Source organism: Anguilla rostrata, chromosome 5, assembly GCF_018555375.3.
Source record: "Anguilla rostrata isolate EN2019 chromosome 5, ASM1855537v3, whole genome shotgun sequence".
NCBI classification, from domain to species: domain Eukaryota; kingdom Metazoa; phylum Chordata; class Actinopteri; order Anguilliformes; family Anguillidae; genus Anguilla; species Anguilla rostrata.
In genome coordinates, this window is record NC_057937.1 from 27,518,393 (window position 1) to 27,538,914 (window position 20,522).

The window sequence follows — 20,522 nt, forward strand, 5'->3', positions numbered from 1 at the left end:
AGGTAGGCCAGTCCTTGCCATAAATTAGTCTGACCCTCCTTCCCTTCTCTCCTAAACCTTAACCCGGCATCACCCAATCAGGGCAAACATCCTCAAGCCATGCTGGGTAAAGTATTTAAAATTGCCACGGGAAAAAGTTTGTTCAGGTTGCGTTTGGTTTCGGAGTCTGGAAGAAGAAGAGATTTCCTCTTTTTATTTTGGTGGTGGTTCCTAGGTTGTGTGTTTTTAGCTGGTTTCCTTGTGGGGCTTATACTGGAAGTGGGTGATACTTTGGCAAGGTCTGGCCAATCCATTTCTCCATTACATGTAGGTTAAGTGAGGGGTTCTAGCATGCAATATCAGTTGGTTCAGTATTCAGAGTGCTGAACATTTTAGCAAGGGCATTGACTGTTGGAACCACTGGATTCGGAAATTAACATTCTTAATTAATCCTTATTTGTCCTACAGGGTGCAGTACATTGCTCAAGGAGTATGTTAAAAGCAAGAGTTTTTTTAGGATGGTTATTCTCTTTGGATACAGGCCACAGGGCTGCTACATCTGGATGATTACATGGTAGCCAGTGAAGTTTAAGATAGGTGAGGCAAACTTATTGCAGCACAACATGAAATCATGGATTACATGACACTCAAAAGAATAAACCCATATATTATTGTTTACCAGGTCTTTCTGTGAGTCTTCTCTCATTCTTCCTTTCTGTTGTAGGTTGAGGAATTGCCAGATTGGGAAGGTCTTGATTTATCATTAATAACAATTTGGAAGACACTAAGAAAGAACAGGCTGGATGAACTATTAGTTTCAGAAGGCAAGGCATAATAGTCCACATAAGATTCCCAAGACTCATGGGATATTGTGTTCAAATCCTGGGCTGAATGAAAAGCTGTTATATACTTTTGAGTAATAAATTTGAACCCAGATTTTACCCACTGAAAAACAACTCATGGGGTAATGGTTTTCAACAGGATAAGGTAGTATAAGTCACTCTCAATTAAATCATGAGACAGCAATAAATCGGAACGCGGCAAACACAGTGTTTCTCCCCCTGGTTGCCTGGAAAAGAGCCTGCAGTTGAACTCGTGAAGAAATGGGCTTTTGGATACTGGTTTCTTGTGTGAGAAACGAGACGGCCATGACACAAAACCACAGGTACATTGTTTAATGAGAACTCAAACTCCTGCCATTTACACCTTAGAGGAATTATGTGAGCCCAACTTTGTAAGCACGAGTGGTGAGAATCAAACCTGCTCTTAAATTAAAAGTCATCTCTGATAAAATGTCAAAAAATTCAAAATACAAACATTCATGCACCCAGTGTTTCTTATGCCGATTTAAAGCGATATATATATATATAAATATAAGCCCGAATATATAAATGTAAGTCTGAATATATAAATTAACTCTGAATATATAAATACAATTCCTGAATATATAAATGTAAGTCTGAATATATAAATATAATTTTTGAATATATAAGTATACGCCCGAATATATAAATGTAAATATAATTCCTGAATATATAAATCTAATTCTGAATATATAAATGTATATTTATATATTCAGACTTACATTTATATATTCAGAGTTGTATTTATATATTCAGCAATTATATTTATATATTCAGACTTACATTTATATATTCAGGAATTGTATTTATATATTCAGAGTTATATATTCTATTCCGACATTTAATCTTTACTGTATACTATTTTTCATTATTCACTTTGTACCAAGAGACAACAGTGTGGTATAATGATTTAGAAGTAGTTATTACTAAAACTATGTTATCCTTTTATGGCCACACACATCAACTGTGGGTTTAGTGTTGGATGAAGGATTTATAAATGTTGAAAAGAGCATCATACCTATCGTGATGTGGTAGATCTTTATTATGTGGTTTCTTTCGATCTTTTTTTATGATCTTGATAGGGATATTGGTAGCAAATTTGATAAATTCACAGATAATTATAAAACTCGATGGTTTAATAAACTTCAGTAGTAATCGACTAATTTAATGTAATCAGGTAAGATGTAAACTAAACCCAGAAATTGAGGGGTAATTTAAAACAGTGTTCTATGGGAGGAAATCAAACACTTTTCAGAATCAAGGCAAAATGATGTAGCAATTGAGAAGGCAGACGAGATTTTGAAACGTATAATCAGGAAGTAGAGGATGTTGTCATGGGTTTCTATGATGACTCGGACCCAATAAAGAAATTCACTCTCAATGCCTTGATTATCCAGATTTGATTGGTTTCATGTAATGCTACCATCAATTCGGAGTACAGGGAACAAGGGCGTAGGTTTGATTTTGACCTTGGTAGGGACACAAATAGGGGAGGTCTGGAGGGGATGTAACCCCCACTGGAAGCTGAGGCATTTTGCATTTATGATAGACTTCTGACTGCCATTTCATGTCATCTAGAGCCTTAATTTATAGATAGTTATGGTAGCCAACACACTCATTAACAGATGCACAGACACAGGGGTGTAGCACATTAATGAATCCTTTGCTCAAATTTGCCAGCTGAATGGGACTTTGAAGAGCGCATTTCTGTTTTAAGGCAGATACTGTCGCCTATTCAAACCAATGATCTGTAAACATGTATTTACATTATTATTATTATTATTATTATTATTATTAATAATAATAATAATAATAATAATAATAATAATAATAATAATATATTGTGAACTATATCCAAACCCTACATACAAACAGCTGAGTGTCCACTGCCTTGCTCCTATTTGAAGGAGCCAAACACATGCCTATGCCTGTCATTAACAGAAATTAAATGTTGGCATATTTGTTGCCAAATTTGCCTGATGGACATGGCACACAGCAGTATTGTTCAATCTCACTTGTGACATTGTTGATCTGAGCAACGTTTTCAATCTCCTAAATGCACTGAATCTTCTTTCAGCCTCAGCTGATGAGACTGGGATGACTAAAAGCAGCCTAACAAGGGTTTCTACTTGATCAAACAGACCCTCACTCCAACTTCTATTCCTCTCATGATATTAGCCACTTCAGCAGTAGATTTGAAAGTGTTTTTTGAACTGGAACATGGCTAGTTGGACTTTTAGATTCTCCCTGTTCAGTTCTGGGTACTGATCAACAATGTCCACTTCTCCAGTCAGGAGAATTTCCTCCAGCTTCTGCCAGACATCTAGATCTGTTTGGTTGAACCTCTCCTTAAACTGAACATCTACACTATCTAGCATTTTGTAGAACTCAGTTCTGTAATGCTCCTTAGGTGACTTGGGAGTGTGCTGGCTCACCCTACCAGTGTATCATTTTGGTGGCTATCTTTGGTGAGGAATCTGAATGGGCTCAATCCCAAGGGAGTCAAACACTGCCACGGCTTTGTCAAACACTTCCTGTCAAACACTGAAAGGTTTCCTCAGTCCTTATCTCTTGTAGAATGGATGTGACACACTCTATTGCACTTCTCATTCCTGAAATAGTTTCAGTCTGTTTTTGCAGGGACTTGTTCAGACACTCCAGGTCCCCAATCACTTCCAATGCCAAAAGAAGTCCAAGCACAATTTTACCCTTTTCGAACCTCTCTTGCAGTCCATTTGCCCTCACACCTGTGTTTGTTGATATACCTAGCTGACATCGTTTTCATTTGTAATTTTTCATTTGGAATAGCGTTTTTATCGCATTCACTTCTGCATTAAGCTATGACCTGTTGCCCGTGCTATATCATTTTGGTGGCTAAGTCGCCAGGAAACCTCAGCGTATTTTGATATTTAATAGTGAAATATTGGAATGGATGGTGCCTTTGTTCCATTTTTTTGTTTATTAAACTGAATTTGTATTTATACCATAGTTTTCACTCTTACAGTATGTTAGGAGGTGAACAATTTAGTTTGCCTACTGTATTTTAAAATTGTTTGCCATATCAGCAACCCCTGACAAACATAACCATACTAAATAATAGTACTTTTTACTTTTGATACTTAAAGTTACAATCTCAAAGATTTCCGTTTCGTTCTCTTTGGCGGTACCAATGGCGAGAAGCGGTAATTGCAGGTGTGTTTTTGGACCTCACTTCCCATAGATCCAACCGGATCCAACCAGTGTCGCCTGTGTGACGTCAGTCAGTTGGCACCTGGGCCACGCCAACTATAATACTTACTATTTACTGAATAAAAAATGGTTGTTATAAAAGTAACGTTATGTACATACTCATTCATTGTCTAACATTAGGCTAACTTAAGCTGTCTTTACTCTGCTGAGCAGGGTTAAATGCTGTAGCAGACCTGGGGTAGAATTAGTGATGATCAATTTCCACAAACATTCTTTATCCACCTTTTGCCCGGTATGAACATCTTTACAATGCAGAGAAGGATTTGCGGGATTCGCTGTGGCTCGTGTAATTATGTATCTCGTGCACAATAAACAGTCTTTTTCGTGAATGATTGTTGCGTAATATTTTTGAAACAATTGCCTTGCACAATGTTACCCTTGGTGTTTCTGGTTTTGCTAGCTAAACTGTTCGAGGATAAAGCTGAGCTGGGTGTTAAATTAGCAATCAGAACAAGAAGAATAAAACAAAAACAAAAAAAAGGGCATCAAGGCTGAAGGAACATATGAGGAAGCATAATAAACTAATAACAACGCTAATCCATACTGCCATATTCTTTTATTTAGTTTTCTCCGGCTTGACATCTTCACACAGAAATCAGACTCCACCTATACCCCGGCTTTTTTCCGATCATTATGAACTTGATGGCAATGTAAATAACGGTAACGTTAAGGCCAGTTCAGCTCAATGATTCGCAACGAGACAAAACGGTTTTAGAATGTTGCAGAGAAAATTGCAGTGGTGTGAACTGGTTAGTTGCAGAGCGTCTGAAGCCGTTGCCTGGGGTCTCAAAAGACCCACCTTGGCAAATCGCCAAGTGCAGTTTTAGAATGTTTACAAGTTGCATCCAGTCTCGTTGCGAATCATTGATCTGAACTGGCCTTTGGTTAGCTACATTGCAACGTTGCAACAAGGTAGCATTGCATTCGAGAGACGGTTTGCGAGGTCGGTACCAGTCGGTAGCGTTAGCTAACGTTTTTTATAATTGTTAGCTGACATTAGATTGTGTTGTTTACATTAGCTAGCTAGCTAACGCAACGTTACCTGATATGAGAGATGGATACTGTGTACAACGTTGTCTAAACTAATGTTGCCTTTCTTGACATGGTCCGGTAGCTAGCGTTAGCTGTCCAAACAGCTATGTAATTTAGTAATGTTACATTGTCATCAAATGTAATACGAAATCCACATCAACAAATAATATGACCTCTCATGTTACACAAAAACTTTTTAGGTTTCAATAACCCCCCTGGACATTTCTCCAGAAAGTAAGATATTTGTCCCCATGTGCAGTTGCAAACTATAGTCTGGCTTTTTTATGGTGATTTTGGAGTAATGGCTTCTTTCTTGCTGAGCAGCCTTTCAGGTTATGTCGATATAGGACTCATTTTACTGTGGATATAGATACTTTTGTACCTGTTCCCTCCAGCATCTTCACAAGGTCCTTTGCTGTTGTTCTGGGATTGATTTGCACTTTTCGCACCAAGGCACGTTCATCTCTAGGAGACAGAACGCGTCTCCTTCGTGAGCGGTATGACAGCTGCGTGGTCCCATGGTGTTTATACTTGCGTACTATTGTTTGTACAGACGAACGTGGTATCTTCAGGCGTTTGGTAATTGCACGCAATTTTCTTTCTGAGGTCTTGGCTAATTTCTTTTGATTTTCCCATGATGTCAAGCAAACAGGCACTGAGTTTGGAGGTAGGACTTAAAATACATCCACAGGTACACCTCCAATTGACTCAAATAATGTCAATTAGTCTATCAGAAGTTTCTGAAGCCATGACATAATTTTCTGGAATTTTCCAAGCTGTTTAACCCCTTAGCGCACAAGCCAAATCTTGCCAATCCTTGCCCATTTAGGGGGTACCCTATTTAAAGCATTATAACTCCAGATGTGAACACCACAGAGACTTGAAAAATGGCTTAAATGAAGCAAGACATTTGTACAATTTACAATACTAACGCAGATTAGTTTATATTCATAATTTTGGAAGAAATAAAGTGCCACAAATGCAATTGTTTTGGATTGTGGGAGGAAACCCACATGGACACGGGGAAAACATTTGAACCCCACCCAGAAGGCCTCATGAACTATACCACTTTTTCGTCAATTTTTTGCTATAGCTGTGCCATACAATGTAATCTCAGGGTGACAGTGCGTAAGTTTTTCTAAAATCACATTGGGAATAATTAATTCTCTCTCTCCATATGCATTCATGCAAACACATATGAAAGCTTGAGATAAAGGGCTGTATTTTAACGATCTAAGTGCTTGGTTTAAAGTGCATGGCGCAAGTGCATTTAGGGCATGTCCAAATTAACTTTTGCTAGATTAATGGTGGATAATCAGAGCGCAAAGTAAGGCTCATGGTTCAAAGGGTTTGTACTTTGTCTCTTAATTAATCATAGGCGTGATTGGGCGTAACATGAAATAAACAAATCAGAGTGTCATCTCCCATTCCCTTTAAAAGCCAGGTGCGCTTGCACCTTGGTGGATTGCTATTATAATGGCAGATTTGCCAAGTAGTAGGACAGAACGCTTCTCTGCAGAGGAAATGGATGTGCTCGTGCGTGAAGTGAAAGCACGCGAGCAGACCATCTACGGCAACAGCATGATTCTACCAAATATTATATTATGAATATTATGTTAATATATATAATATAATATTAATATTATATTACCAGTATTATGACTAACCATTATGACATGTATTTTTTAAAAATATTGCGCGTTGTGCACCCGCCTATGTAGTTGCATTTTACTATCTTAATAATGCGCCCTTAAAATAACAGTAAAATATTGCGTCATTGACTTAAGACCAGGTTTTTGTTGGTCAATAACACAATTGCTTTCCGCTGCCTCAAGATAGCAATGCGCCTGGCCACACCTCATTTTAAGATGAACACGCCCATGGGCGCTCAGATGGGCACATGTACATTTGCTGTTTAAACAAAGTGGGCGCTGGATGGGAAAATAGCAACTGCGTCGGTCTGAAACTAGCAAAGAGACTTGCGTTGCGCTTGGTGCCGCTTTGCGCCGGGTGTAAGATAGAGCCCAAAGACTTCATCATTTGGAAACAAAAAAAAATATAAGGGGTGATATTTTAAGTGCTTTCAGGTGATGTTGAGATATGTTTGAACACTACACGTAAAATTTCTTTCATAGTATATATTCACTCTCTTTTGAAAAGTTGTACATATAGGTCATGTAATACTATGCATGCCATGATTTTGGATACGCCCTTGTTCATTTGTAGCTAGCTGCTATGTGACAATTTGCCCTGATATGCATTATGCATGTGAACCTTTTTGCCAACCATAATGACAAACTTCACCAAAATACCTAGGATAAAGCCCATTATCGTATTCATGAAGTATCAAGTAAAAATGTATAATCTGTTCTATTCAGTCTATTTGTACTCTGTAATAAGATGTGCCATTGTTTAACAATAAAAACTAAAGGTTTTGAGCATAATAGACAAATTGATAAGACTCAATTGATCAAGTTCAAGAGGATGAACCTATTAATTTTACACTTCTGCACTGGTGCCCCCTCTCCCCCAGTTTGGAGGATATGATCTATAAATTACCCATATAACAAAAAACCCTGGGTCCCCCTGATACTATCACTGTCATATCCATTTGGTTTACAATCCAGAACTCTGAGGCCCCCGTTTCTGAGGTTCCTGCTGTAATTACCTTTCTCTTCCTCATTCAATTGAGCTATCGTTTTTCAATTACCAGACAAACCAAAGGCTATGAATAACAAGAGTCCAAAAGACAAAACTTATCACAAGTTTCAAGATTAGACTACTATGTTGAAAAACCTTTGTTATTGACATGGTGCATATGGCATTTTCAATATGGATACACCAGATCCACTCATTAATGGAATGACAGACACTAACTGTGTGCATCTCTGAGCTAAGAAGCACACAATACATTTTGTGAACAGATCTTGTCCAGAATATAGTTTTTGGTTGAAGGAAAATTTTAAATATTTGTAGATTTTTGTGTACTGATTTTTATTAGAGCTGTAATGAAATATCTACCCTGTGTAATAAGTGATTGGTCTAAGGGTGTGTTTGCAGGTTGGTCTTTTAAAATTCTGATAAATAAAGTGCAATATGTAACAATGAAATAAATTTAGCTGTTATCTAGGCATTCCGCCTAATTAAACAAGTTGCGGCTAAACCCTGTTCAGTAGTTCCAATATTTCTGTTATAATAACATATTTTGCAGAAACATATATGTTTAATTTCTTGAGAAGAAAAACATACTGATTTTTAAGACCCAATCCATCGCTGCTCATGTTTGACATTAATCATTATGAAACTATTGAATGTGCTGAAACATGGATATGACCTGAGGAAACTGATCATACAAACTGATTAAGTGAAAATGTTACAAACGGCAATGTATACATACTGTACAACAGCAAAATGAAAAATAAATAAATGTGTATGGTACAGTAGCCTTACAACTTCTCATCTTGTTTTGCAATATGTTTGTTTCTTTATTCTTATAAAGATATTTTTTGATCAACTTAATTTATATTAATATGCTGGGTACCAGATCATTTTCATTTTCACCCACAGAAACTCTACTGTATAGCGTTCAACACAATGTGCTCTGACCACAGAATCTTGTGAAACCTTCCTGATGTACTTCAGGTTTCAAATGTCCAAACTGCTTTGACATATGATTACTAATGGGGTAGTCCTATTACTATTGATATAAATCATAATGAACAACTTATCCATCTATAATACATTGTCATAATTAATATTAATGCACCTAAACTGCAGGTCTTTGGACTGTGGGAGGAAACCGGAGTACCCGGGGAAAACCCATGTGAACATGGAGAGAACATCCACACAAAAAGGCCCCAGCCCTTCTTGCTGCACCACTGTGCTGCCTCAGGGAAATTAAGTAACGTAGTTCAAGTATTTAGTCTAGGGCCAAAAAAATGACAGAACAAAAACATTCCAAAATAAAGAACAAATTAAAAATTTAAATGAAAGTGAAAATAACAGTAAAAGATATCTAAAATAATTTAAAATGCATCTTTAAAATTATTTGTTAAGGGCATGATCTCGGCATTAGCTGCATAAATCAAAGACAATAACTAAAGCGTTCACAGAGTAAATTTAAAATGGTAAATTGGGTATTTCAAGAAGTTTTCAAGTTTCAAGTTTATTTATATTTATATAGCACCTTTCATGCAAAAAACAGCTCAAAGTGCTGTACAAAAACATATCTAAGCAGATCAATAAGAACATTTAATAGAAGCACACAAAACTTTACACCAAAGACTACAATAAGAACAGAAAAGAAAAACCAAAACAACAAAACAAATAGAATCAATACAAGATAATAAAAAAAAAGTAGGAGCTGGGGTTGAGTTGCGTAGTCTCTATTTAAAAGCTAAATTAAACAGATATGTTTTTAGATCCTTTCTAAAAATGTCAAATAATTCTGACATGCAAATAGACAGCGGTATGCTGTTCCACGCTTCAGGGGTGTAAGAGGAGAAAGAGGTTTCACCAACTTTCTTTTTGGTCTTTGGTACAGTCAAAGGCTGGCCTCAGAGGACCTGAGTGTGCGCGCATGGACATAAGGTGTTAGACAGTAAGTAAGACGGTGTTAGACGGTAAGATATGAGGGCGTTAAGCCATTCAATGATCTGTAGACCAAACAGAGAATTTTAAACTCTATTCTGAACGGAGCCGGGAGCCAATGTAATTTAAATAGTACAGGAGTAATGTATTCATTTTTCCTAGTCTTGGTCAGAACCTTGGCAGCAGCATTCTGGACAGTCTTCAGTCTGGCAATAGCTGTTTTAGGAAGGCCTGTGTATAAAGAATTACAGTAGTCCAGACGGCTTGACACAAACGCATGAGGAAAACTCCAGATTTTACCTCTGGAGTTGGGCTCAGAAATAAATCTCCATACATCTGAGATACAATAAATGCAGCCCAATTCAACAGTAGGTCATAAATTGGCAAAAGATCTTTGACTGTGAAAAGGAGCAATTATTATCATCATATAAAAGGAAACCCTGGAATGAATTTCACTGAATGGTCAATGAATGGTATGTCATGTTAGTTGTTTCTTGAAACATGGAACAGTTGGCAGCTTAAATGGTAAACTGGACAAATATAACCTTTTTCATTTCAAAATGATATTGGTCATTTTTTGTGAAACATATATTTAACTTTGTTCTTGACAAGATCTGTAATTGACGTTTTTAGACTTGGATTCAGCTTTTGCATACCACCATCACCTCATTTTGTAACAAAGTAGGGAGGTAACCAAGGCAGCAAATTTATTGGTATCGCGGGTGTTTCAGTGCCTGCCAAAGCTCTTGCAGCATGATCATATTTTTTATATGACTAAATTAAGGATTTTGTTTCATTCTATTCAGCTTTTAATAAATGCAAATGAAAAAGCCATTAAAAGTCTACCATATAAGTACAAAGACAATTGTAAAGACATTAAAATAGACTACCAGTATTGATGCCAGCACTTGAAGATAAATTTTAGTCAAAGACTAATTTTCCTCATTTAACTGTAATCACAAAGCAGGATACTATTAGTTTTATATATCTCCAACTGGGTGCAAATTACAGAAATAAGATCACCGTCTGTGTGCAACTGCTGAGTGTATTTAAAGAGCTATGCTTGCATAAGGAGAATAACACTCTGGGAAAATTATTGATTTTGGATGCTTCAACAAATTATACATTTTGTAAATTCAATTTACCTGATATGCATGTGAGGTATCCAATCAATCACTCAATCACTTTTCCTGTAAATTCATTTTGATTGATTTTTAATGGGTATGCACATAACATGAAAGTTTTAAGTGATCTACAAACAAATATGCTTAGGTAGGATCACACATTAAGACAGATTATGCAAGTAAGACGTGTATTACCATTCATACCATCTTTGTCATCTTGTCATTTTTGTCCCTTAAATTCCAGCATCACCAAAATTGAAGGGGTTCTGTATATGACAGAAACTGAACATATACAATATGGTGCCCATTCTTAACCTTATGACCACATATTAATATACATTTGCATCCATAATATATGTTCAATACCAAAAAATCATTGAAGATAACTATTCAAAGAAAAAGGACACAAGCTTTTTTTTCGCTAGCAGATACAGATTAAAGACATTTATACATTTTGTAAAGTGCTGTATACTTGTTGGCATGCTGGTAATTAATTATAATCTGATCATTGTTCCTCTTCATAATGGTGTCAAATATTAATCTGCCCAGAAAGGTGTATTAATTCTCTTTTATACACCTTTCTGGGTAGTGAAAGTGCCATCACAGTACATTAGGATGCAAGATTAAGTAAAGAACAACTTCCATGCAGGCTCATGAGGCTATAACTAACCTCAGTAGCAACCAGGGGAGGGAGGGTTTAAGTCAGCAGAACAATTGCTTCTTTTTAGGCCTGACTGCTCTAGATGCACAAGATGTGCATATTAACCTGTTCTCTTTGACTCACAAAAAGTAGATCTTCGTATGTGAGTTAACCTCCAGGGTTATTATTTTATTATAAATGGTCAGTTCGGAAATCTTGATCTTGTGTAGGTGGACCTCCAGGCAGTGATTCAAACCAACTCAACCACTGATGTATAACTTACAGTGCAGAAACTTGTTAAAGTCAATCAAGGATGGCAGGAAACTTCTCAGAAACTAACAGTGCTTCCAAATACTCTAGGGCAGTGTTTCTCAAACGTCTTCTTTGGTGTTCCACATCAAGTACACCTGATACAACTAATCAAGCCCTTGATCCAGCTTGAGGAATGCAAGGAGAGATTTGGAAACCACTGCTCTAGAAACATTTATTCTGGTGTCAAAATTAGAGCACTCCCAAACTGATAAGAATGTTGCAGTGAATACGGCACAAAAGTGCAGTTGAGCATTACAAATAAAGGGAAAGAATTGGAATTAAATGGGGCAATAAAGAAATGGGATAAATGGCCGTTATGGCAATGTAATTATTATGGGTAGGAAAGTTTAAATATGATTTGGTTTGGAAAATAGGCCTAATAGGCATTCCATAGTCAATTTATATCCTCTCTATATAGATCATATTCATTTTAATTTGAGGGACTCAAATTAGAAGTTAAATTAGATTTCTTTTTTTTCCTTCTGTCAAATTGAAAGTTGAAATCTTTTCTGGATATAATGATTCTGCAAAAACGGTGTGTGCGTGTGTCCCAATTCTTACTTATTGTGATCATAACATTCTCTCCTGCCTCACTGACTGATGTAAATCATGACATTTAGTACGTACCAATGCTGTACTTTAAAGTAGAAAACAGGTTCCGGCTCAAGGACCATGGTCAGGGTACCATTGTGCCTGATATATAATGCACTCTCTCTTTTCAATCTCCAGCTCTATACCTTCTCCTATGGTATATTTGCTGAGCTTAAACAACTGGGGATGCATTGCTTCACAAACACTATCTGTCCGCTTCCTAAGTGCTTCATGTGACTGACACAAAGTATTAAATAAAACTGAACTTGAAAAACAGTCCTACTCTTAAATCACAGCCAAATTTTTATCCATGCAATGATAAGCACTGTGATCTGTTCTTTCGAAGTCACAGTCAATATAGTGAAGTTATATCCTCAATTCAGCAATTGTCTCATCTGTAATTGCCCTTTTTAAAGCAGTCTGGTTTCATTTCTTTATGTCTGATTTATGAATAGCCATTTTCTCCTGCTGGATTTTCAAAACAATTACAATACCACTCTGCCCCATGTTGGTGCTAATCCATAACACCAACAAAGAATCCAAGAAAAAAACAAGGAGGAAAATGGAAACCTTGATGCAAATATTTATTTTGCTATATAAAATATATTGTGCCCATTATAATGTCTCCTTGCATGTTCTGGCCCCTACTGAAGATTATTTGGGGCTTGGGCTTTTAGTGAACCAAAAGATTTTTACAGCACACGGTCATGCTATTTTTACATTGATCAACATCAATGGGAGAACATTTCATATTGTTACTTCAGCCTGCACATTTGGTGTTTTTGCTACCTGTTGCCTTGCTGCCTGTTTATCCATCCTCCAGCTTATTCCCTCGCCGGCAAGTAAAATTTAATCGTTGTGTTTGGAGGTACCGGTTGCAATACAGAAGGTAAGTTTCCACTTCTCTGTCTGTGTTGTTGGTATTGCTTCTCAGGTGAGGTTTAGTTTTATTATTTTTTGCACAATTTAAAAAATACACAAAAATGACAACGGTAACAAATAATATACAGTGCAGGGAGAGGCAGAAAACCCAGTGGGCTTATTTGAAGCCTCCACCTAAATAATGTTAAAAATTCACAATGTTATAAAAAAAACAGAAACTTCACATACAGAAAATAATGTAACTACATAAAAGTGATAGCAAACTAATAGATAGACTAATAGGTGCCACCTGACACTCTGGGTTCATAGAATATATAGTGGTTTCATTTGGTGCTGCTGCCCCTAGATCTTCCCAGCAGAGGCAAATTTTTCATTTATTTATTTTGTCCCACAGGAACTACTTGCTGTTTACACAACCTCCACCACCCGGTGGCAAATGAACACCTAGTTGACTGTTAACACTTTGACCATGGGATACAGTGGCTTGCGATCAAATGACCACTGCTCTTATTTTAACGGGAAAGGAGAAAACAAGACCAGGTCAAAACCTAGTATATGGCTGGACCGTGTATGGGTGTGCGAAATACGACCAATGGTGTAACTTCATAACTCAGCCGACTAATGGTGTAACTTCATCACTCAGTCACAGATATTCGTGTTTATAGGGCTGGCCCCACTGTTGTGGTCCATCCAAAAATACATCATAGTGACAGGCTGTAGGTAGAGACAGGCTATTCTTGTTACCCATAACATGTTTGTGTCAAATTTTCGGTTATTCATTGAACTTTGAAAATACAAATAGTCAGGTTTGAGCAGTCTGTAATATAATCCCATGTTAGTTTCACTTATGATATTTGTCTGCAATAATTATACAGTGAAATGGTTTTTGAATTTGAATTTATTCGAGATTATTTGCCCATAAGTCATGTCTCTCCGGTCAGCGTCTAGTTCCTTGATTATCGAATACAATCAAATAGCAAATTCAGTCCTCTAGCACCTCCCAAAGACACAGATCAATGAGTTCGTATGAGTTAGTAAGTTAGTATGGTTTACAGAGTGTATTCTGGGGAAACTGTATGCTAGGAGACCAAAAAAAAGTCCATCTGTGTAAATGTAACAGATGTTACGGATTTGCCACCTCTGAGTTGCTATAACTAACAACATGCTTTTTTGCTAGTATATTATAGAATGCCATCTAAAGAGAAAATGAGAGGGTTTGTATCCAGGGAGGTTATGGAGAGGGCTTCGGATTTGGAGATGAGGGAAATAGTGTTGAAAACCATCCACATGTAATAAATAAACAAAAACAGAAACCCTAAGAACTTTAGAGGCTAACAGCCACATTGTCTTAACAAGACAGTACAAAAATGAATGTTTGCTTCAGCAGCTCACTAAGTTACACATACAGTACCTCTATGTTAACCAGTCCCCTGCAGTCCCAAAACCCACTGCTTAAATAGACTGTGTGGGACTTTTGCCACACACTAAGAATGGAAATTTTTATCTCCTCACAATCATGTGCTGTGCACTTGCTATCCTGAGGCCATACCACTGAGAGAAATAACAGCTTCAACCATTTAGGCATTGGTTAAATTTTTACCTACTTTTTTTGTTGCCTGAGACAGATCAGGGGTCAAATTTAATGTCTATTTAATGCCTATTTAAACAGGTAATGCAGCAGTTGGGGATTCAACATACAGTTTCATCCTTTTGTCATCCTGAAACCCAAGGAGCTCTAGAATGCCTTTACCAGACCCTTAAGTCCATGCTGAAAGTCTACTATTTAAAATGGGGAAAGGACTGGGATGAAGGGGTACCTCTGGTGCTTTTTGTGGCATGTGAGGTTGTCCGGGAGTCACTAAGGTTCAGCCCAGCTGAGCTTGTATTTGGCCACACTGTCAGAGGTCCGTTTTCATTACTAAAGGCAAATTGGTTATCAAGGTGACAAGTTCAGTTCTCCAACCAATCCGCTTGATTACATAAACACTTTTCATTACTGGTTGTGATGTGCCTGGGAGTTCACACCGCAGAATTTGGGAAAAAACAAGCATGTAACCATCCAGACCCACGGCGCAACTCACTTCCGCAGATACATTTTAGCTGGCACCACCTGCGCATGCGTCCCACAAAACGTCCCTCAAAGGTCGTCCGTGAGTGAGTGAGTGACCACAATTTACCATGCATAGCCCACGGCGGCGGATCCTGTGCGTCGTTGGAAAAAATGAAAGTCTGGACTGACCGTAATGCTCACACTCATACATTTAGTGAGGATGATCATGTGTTGGCATTATTACTTGTGTGGTATCTGACGAACGTGTGTAGTGTCACCCGGTGCTAATGGAACAGGTTTAATTTAATGTTATCTCAGTTATCTGACTTCAAAATAATGTTTTTCCTCTGTGCTAACAGTAATGCATAAATGGAGGAGACTGCTGTCCGCCAGTAGGATGGCTTTATATGAATTGCTATCTAACTTGGTAGATGTGGACATGTCTTTGGCTTGTGTATCCTGCTTTGACACTAGTTTATAAGTGTCTACAGGGTGCAGATATCCTAAGTTCTAAGCGTATGCTAGGACCTTAAAACTGCTAGGTGTGTAGTGGTAAGAGTCAAAGGAATGCCAGGTTTAAATGAATGCAGTTTGTTGTTCAGTGTGTCTACTAATAATGACAATATGCAATGGTGCAAAATGTGAATGGTGAAATGGCTATATGTGTAAATGGCTTATTGGCACAGGAGACCAGGTTGACGAGTCTCCCCAAACCACTGCAAATTTCCCCTCATACAAAATGATCAAAGCAAAATACCAAGTCTACAAATAACGATACAGTCATGGAAAAACAGTATAGATCAATGATCCTGCTTACAGTACCTATGTAAGCATATCACACTGGGTTAATCAGGATTGTATTGACTGTGTTGAGTCTGTGAGAAAGTTTGATTTGCTAAAGGGGCACTGGCAAGTTCCCCTGACTCCTGGGGCTGAAGAAATTTCTGAGTTTGTTACACCAGACAATTTTTTTACCATATAAGGTGATGGAATTTGGTAAGCGCAATGCACCTTCTATATTTCAGTGCCTCATGAACTGTGTGCCGGCTGGCATACCAAACTGTGAGGCTTATTTAGATGATCAGGTTGTGTATTCTTCATCTTGATCTGATCATATAAACACTATTGGACTCATATTTGATCACCTGGAAAATGCCTCCCTTGCAAAATGAATTTTCACAGGGGCCACAGTGACTTACCTTGGTAAGGAGGATGGCCAAGGAAAAGTGTGCCCTGTTGCAGGGTGTCTGCAGGTATTAGGAAGTTAAATTTAATGCCACATATTCGCCACACAACCTGTCTTAGTGCACAGCGCACTGGATTCAGAGCCTGAAAATACTACTCATTTGGGCCTCATTCAAGTAAAAATTTGAAATGGGAACATAAATGTGTAGATTAGATTTACAATTAATTTGTGGTTATACTTGAAAAAAAAAAAAAGCATAGGCTACCTTAAGTACCTTATACAGGTACCTTAAATACCTAAAGTATCAAGTACATAGGTTTAACACAAAAACATACAAACATCTAATAAATTTACATTGAGGTCAAACTTTTGATGAATGCAGTTCTAAATCAACATTAAGGCAAAACAACACTAATTACTTGAGTTTAAGGACATTTGTCCAAATGTTTATTACAGTGAAATAAGAAATAAATACATACATTTGCCTAGCTAGTAACATTAGCTGTGGAAACTGTGCAGAACGAAGCAATTGGAGTCTGCTGGGGCGCTCTTGAATACTGTTTGTGCTTCTCGTTTGCATATGAGATTCAACTGCCCTGAATCTCCCATTGTACCAAGCATGAAACATTTGCGACGTATAGGTACTGTATCGGGCTTCGGAGACATTTACGGGCACGGGTTTTAACCACGTTAAACTTGCATTTACCCATGAAGCCATGAGTTTGCTAGCTTGGCTATCTTACGGAGAACGCAGATTGTTACCTCGCTTGACTGAATCCGTAATTTAGCAGAAATGAAAAAAGTTGTCTTGTCAGAATCGCTTCTACTGACAGTACTACTGTAGAACTGTTTAGGTTGCCTTCAACGTTGCCTGGTAACGTAGAAGCACCGCAAAATCTTGCGGTCACGTGACTTCACCTAAAAAGGATCCTTGCGCATTAAAAAAAAATAAAAATCTGTTTCTATTGCATTTGGTTTTCTTTCAGTTTATCATTTGGCAAAACTCAGTCGCACCGTATAGTCAGATTGGAAATACATCGCCTCAAAAAATATTTAAGACCTTTCAAAAATGAATTTAATACAATTTAATACCTTTTAAGGCCTTTTTTATATAAATATTAATTTAGCCCTCTGGGGTCTGAGGGTAAAATGAGGCACACTGGTGATTGTGCCATGCTGACATTTGTGTAAATTTCATCAACTTTATATGCAGTGATTCCAAAGTGTTTCATATCTCTGTTTTCAGCACAAACTCAGCTACAATAATATGGCAGCAGTAAGCAGGTCATAATCATATGTGGATTGTAAATTGCTCTAAAAACACACAAACTGTAAACAGTAGTTTTGAACATGCACAGGAATGCTGTAATAAAACACACTAAACAATAGTATCAAAGTTTTTGGATCACTGAAATGTGTTCATCAAGGTCTTGGGTATCAAAAGATGACAAAATATTTTAGCAAATCCAATGAGAAATATAAAATAAATTTCTAAAAATTAGTGTTGTGACTACTATTTTTCAACACCAGGTGAGAATGGGAGGGCAAATGGCCTTTCTGTAATGAATGTGCATTGGGTAGACCTGCCAGCTAAGTAAGCTATTCACACCTGGCCGCATGCCTCCCCACCACTAAGACTAAGACTCAATGAGCCATTTAGAAGACAGAAACAAAGACATCTTTTGATTTTGGAACATTTATTGAAGTAAACTATATGCATGGAAGATGAGATGAGACTGACTCTTGCAACGCCTGCGTGGCCTCTTAGCTAGTGGTGAACTAGGCCGTGTTTCCTGATCAGCATCTCTGTAAATATAATAAAAACAAAATTGTTAGGAAATGTGACATCAAATCAAACTTTATTTATATAGCACATTTCCTTCAACAGGTGACAATTAAATGTGCTTTACAAAAAAGGGATAAACCACTAACTAATGAAAACAAAACTTCGGAAATGTGACATGGTTACATCATATACAAACAAAGAACCAAACAAACACAACCAGACGCAGAGAGGTAGCCTATAATTTTGAGAAGCAATGGTTAGAATCGTTCGTGGTGTGGGAATTTACAAGCGCGCATATTGGTGAATATTCCTACAAACACAGAGAGAATGTAATACAGCACACATTTACAAATAATGCAAGCTATCAACGAAACAACATTAGCTAAACTTAATAAACATCGATATTCCTGCTCAACTACACGCAATTCATCAATAACAATGCCTCAATCTGAAGTAGGCTAGGTCTGTTTAGCTAAGTGGTTATTTTATTGCTATTTCCTGAATTTATTTACAGTATGCTAATATCGATCGTGCGAGGACATCGGTTTTAGAATCCTAGCCGCGCCACTATGCGCCAGGCATGGGCTATTTATTACCAATATGATCGAAAAAAATACAGTCTACCTGCTACTTCTAACACAACCAGACGCAGAGAGCCTAGCCTATAATTTTGAGATTCAATAGTTTGAATCGTTCGTAGTCTGGGAATTTACAAACGCGCATATTGCTGGATATTCCTACAAACACAGAGATACGTTGCAATACAGTACACATATTTACCAATATGATCATAAGAAATATACTTACTCATGAAGTTGATCCTCAGCTGGATCAGTTCGCTGTTCGAAATGACACCGCTCTTCATCAGTGTCGGCTTCCGGACAGACCATTTTCCAAAATTAAACGAAATGTTTACCTCAAAAGAAGTGAATTAGGCTACACTTCTATCCCGCTTTCGCAGACTTGGCATTTCTCACATGGATCTCGCATCGCCCCTCCCCTAGTCTCCTTCTATGGTAAGTAATTATAATGTCGTTAACAGGTGAATGCGATTTGGATGAACTTCCTGCTGAGCGAAAGTCACATAGTAATGAGTAAGGATTAACAAAGCATACATGGTTTAATTAATCAAATTTAAAACTTTTAAAACAATTCATATTATTTGCCAATGGGCATTGGAAAGTTGCGATTCTAAGGTTTCTGTCAATGTTTTTGTTGCGTCTGTATGATAACAACTCGTGAAGTTAATCATCCAAATAGAAACGAAAGTTCATTTAATCTTGTCGAGCTCCGCCGGTGGAGCTCCCGACCCCAGAGGGTTAATCAGGCCTACCTCCAGATGCACGTCGATAAAGAGTCACAAGAGCTCCTCACCATCACCACCCACAGGGGTCTCTATAGATACCGCTGTCTGCCATTTGGTATCACCTCAGCACCGGCAGTGTTCCAGAGGGCGATGGATCAGGTCCTATCTAGATGACATCTTGGTAACAGGGAAGGACGATGAAGAACATCTCCTGAACCTGGATAAGACACTGGGAAGACTCGAAGACTACGGCTTACGTGTTCGCCAGGAAAAATGTGACTTTTTCAAGTCAGCGGTGATGTACCTGGGCTAAGGTAATTGATGCAGACGGGCTCCACACAGTGCCGTCTAAAGTGGCCACCATTTCAGAGGCTCCTGCTCCCGAGAATGTGAGCCAGTTGAGGTCTTTCCTTAGGCTTATCAACTACTATGGAAAGTTCATTCCACAGCTGGCTACGCAGCTGAAACCTTTGCACGAGCTACTGAAAGGGAGCAAAACATGGTCATGGTTAAAAGAGTGTGACACTACATTTAAGATGGCAAATGCAGCGTTGACCGACAAGAGGTTGTTGACACACTTCGACCCGTCCTTGCCTCTCTAACTCGCATGTGACGCATCTCCATACGGAGTGGGGGCCGTTGTGTCACATATCACACCGACTGGAGCAGAAAAACCCATAGCTTGCTTCACGAACGCTGAGCAAAGCAGAAAGGAACTATCCACAGATAGAGAAAGAAGCGTTAAACATTATCTTTGGAATTAAAAAGTTCCACACTTACCTGTTCAGACGGAGGTTCACCTTGCTGACGGACCATCATCCCCTGACGTCCATCTTTGGTCCGTATGCAGGGATACCGACCCTGGCAGCAAGCCGAATGCAGCGCTGGACGCTGCTCCTCAGTGCTATGACATAAAATTCTGGAGATCAGGG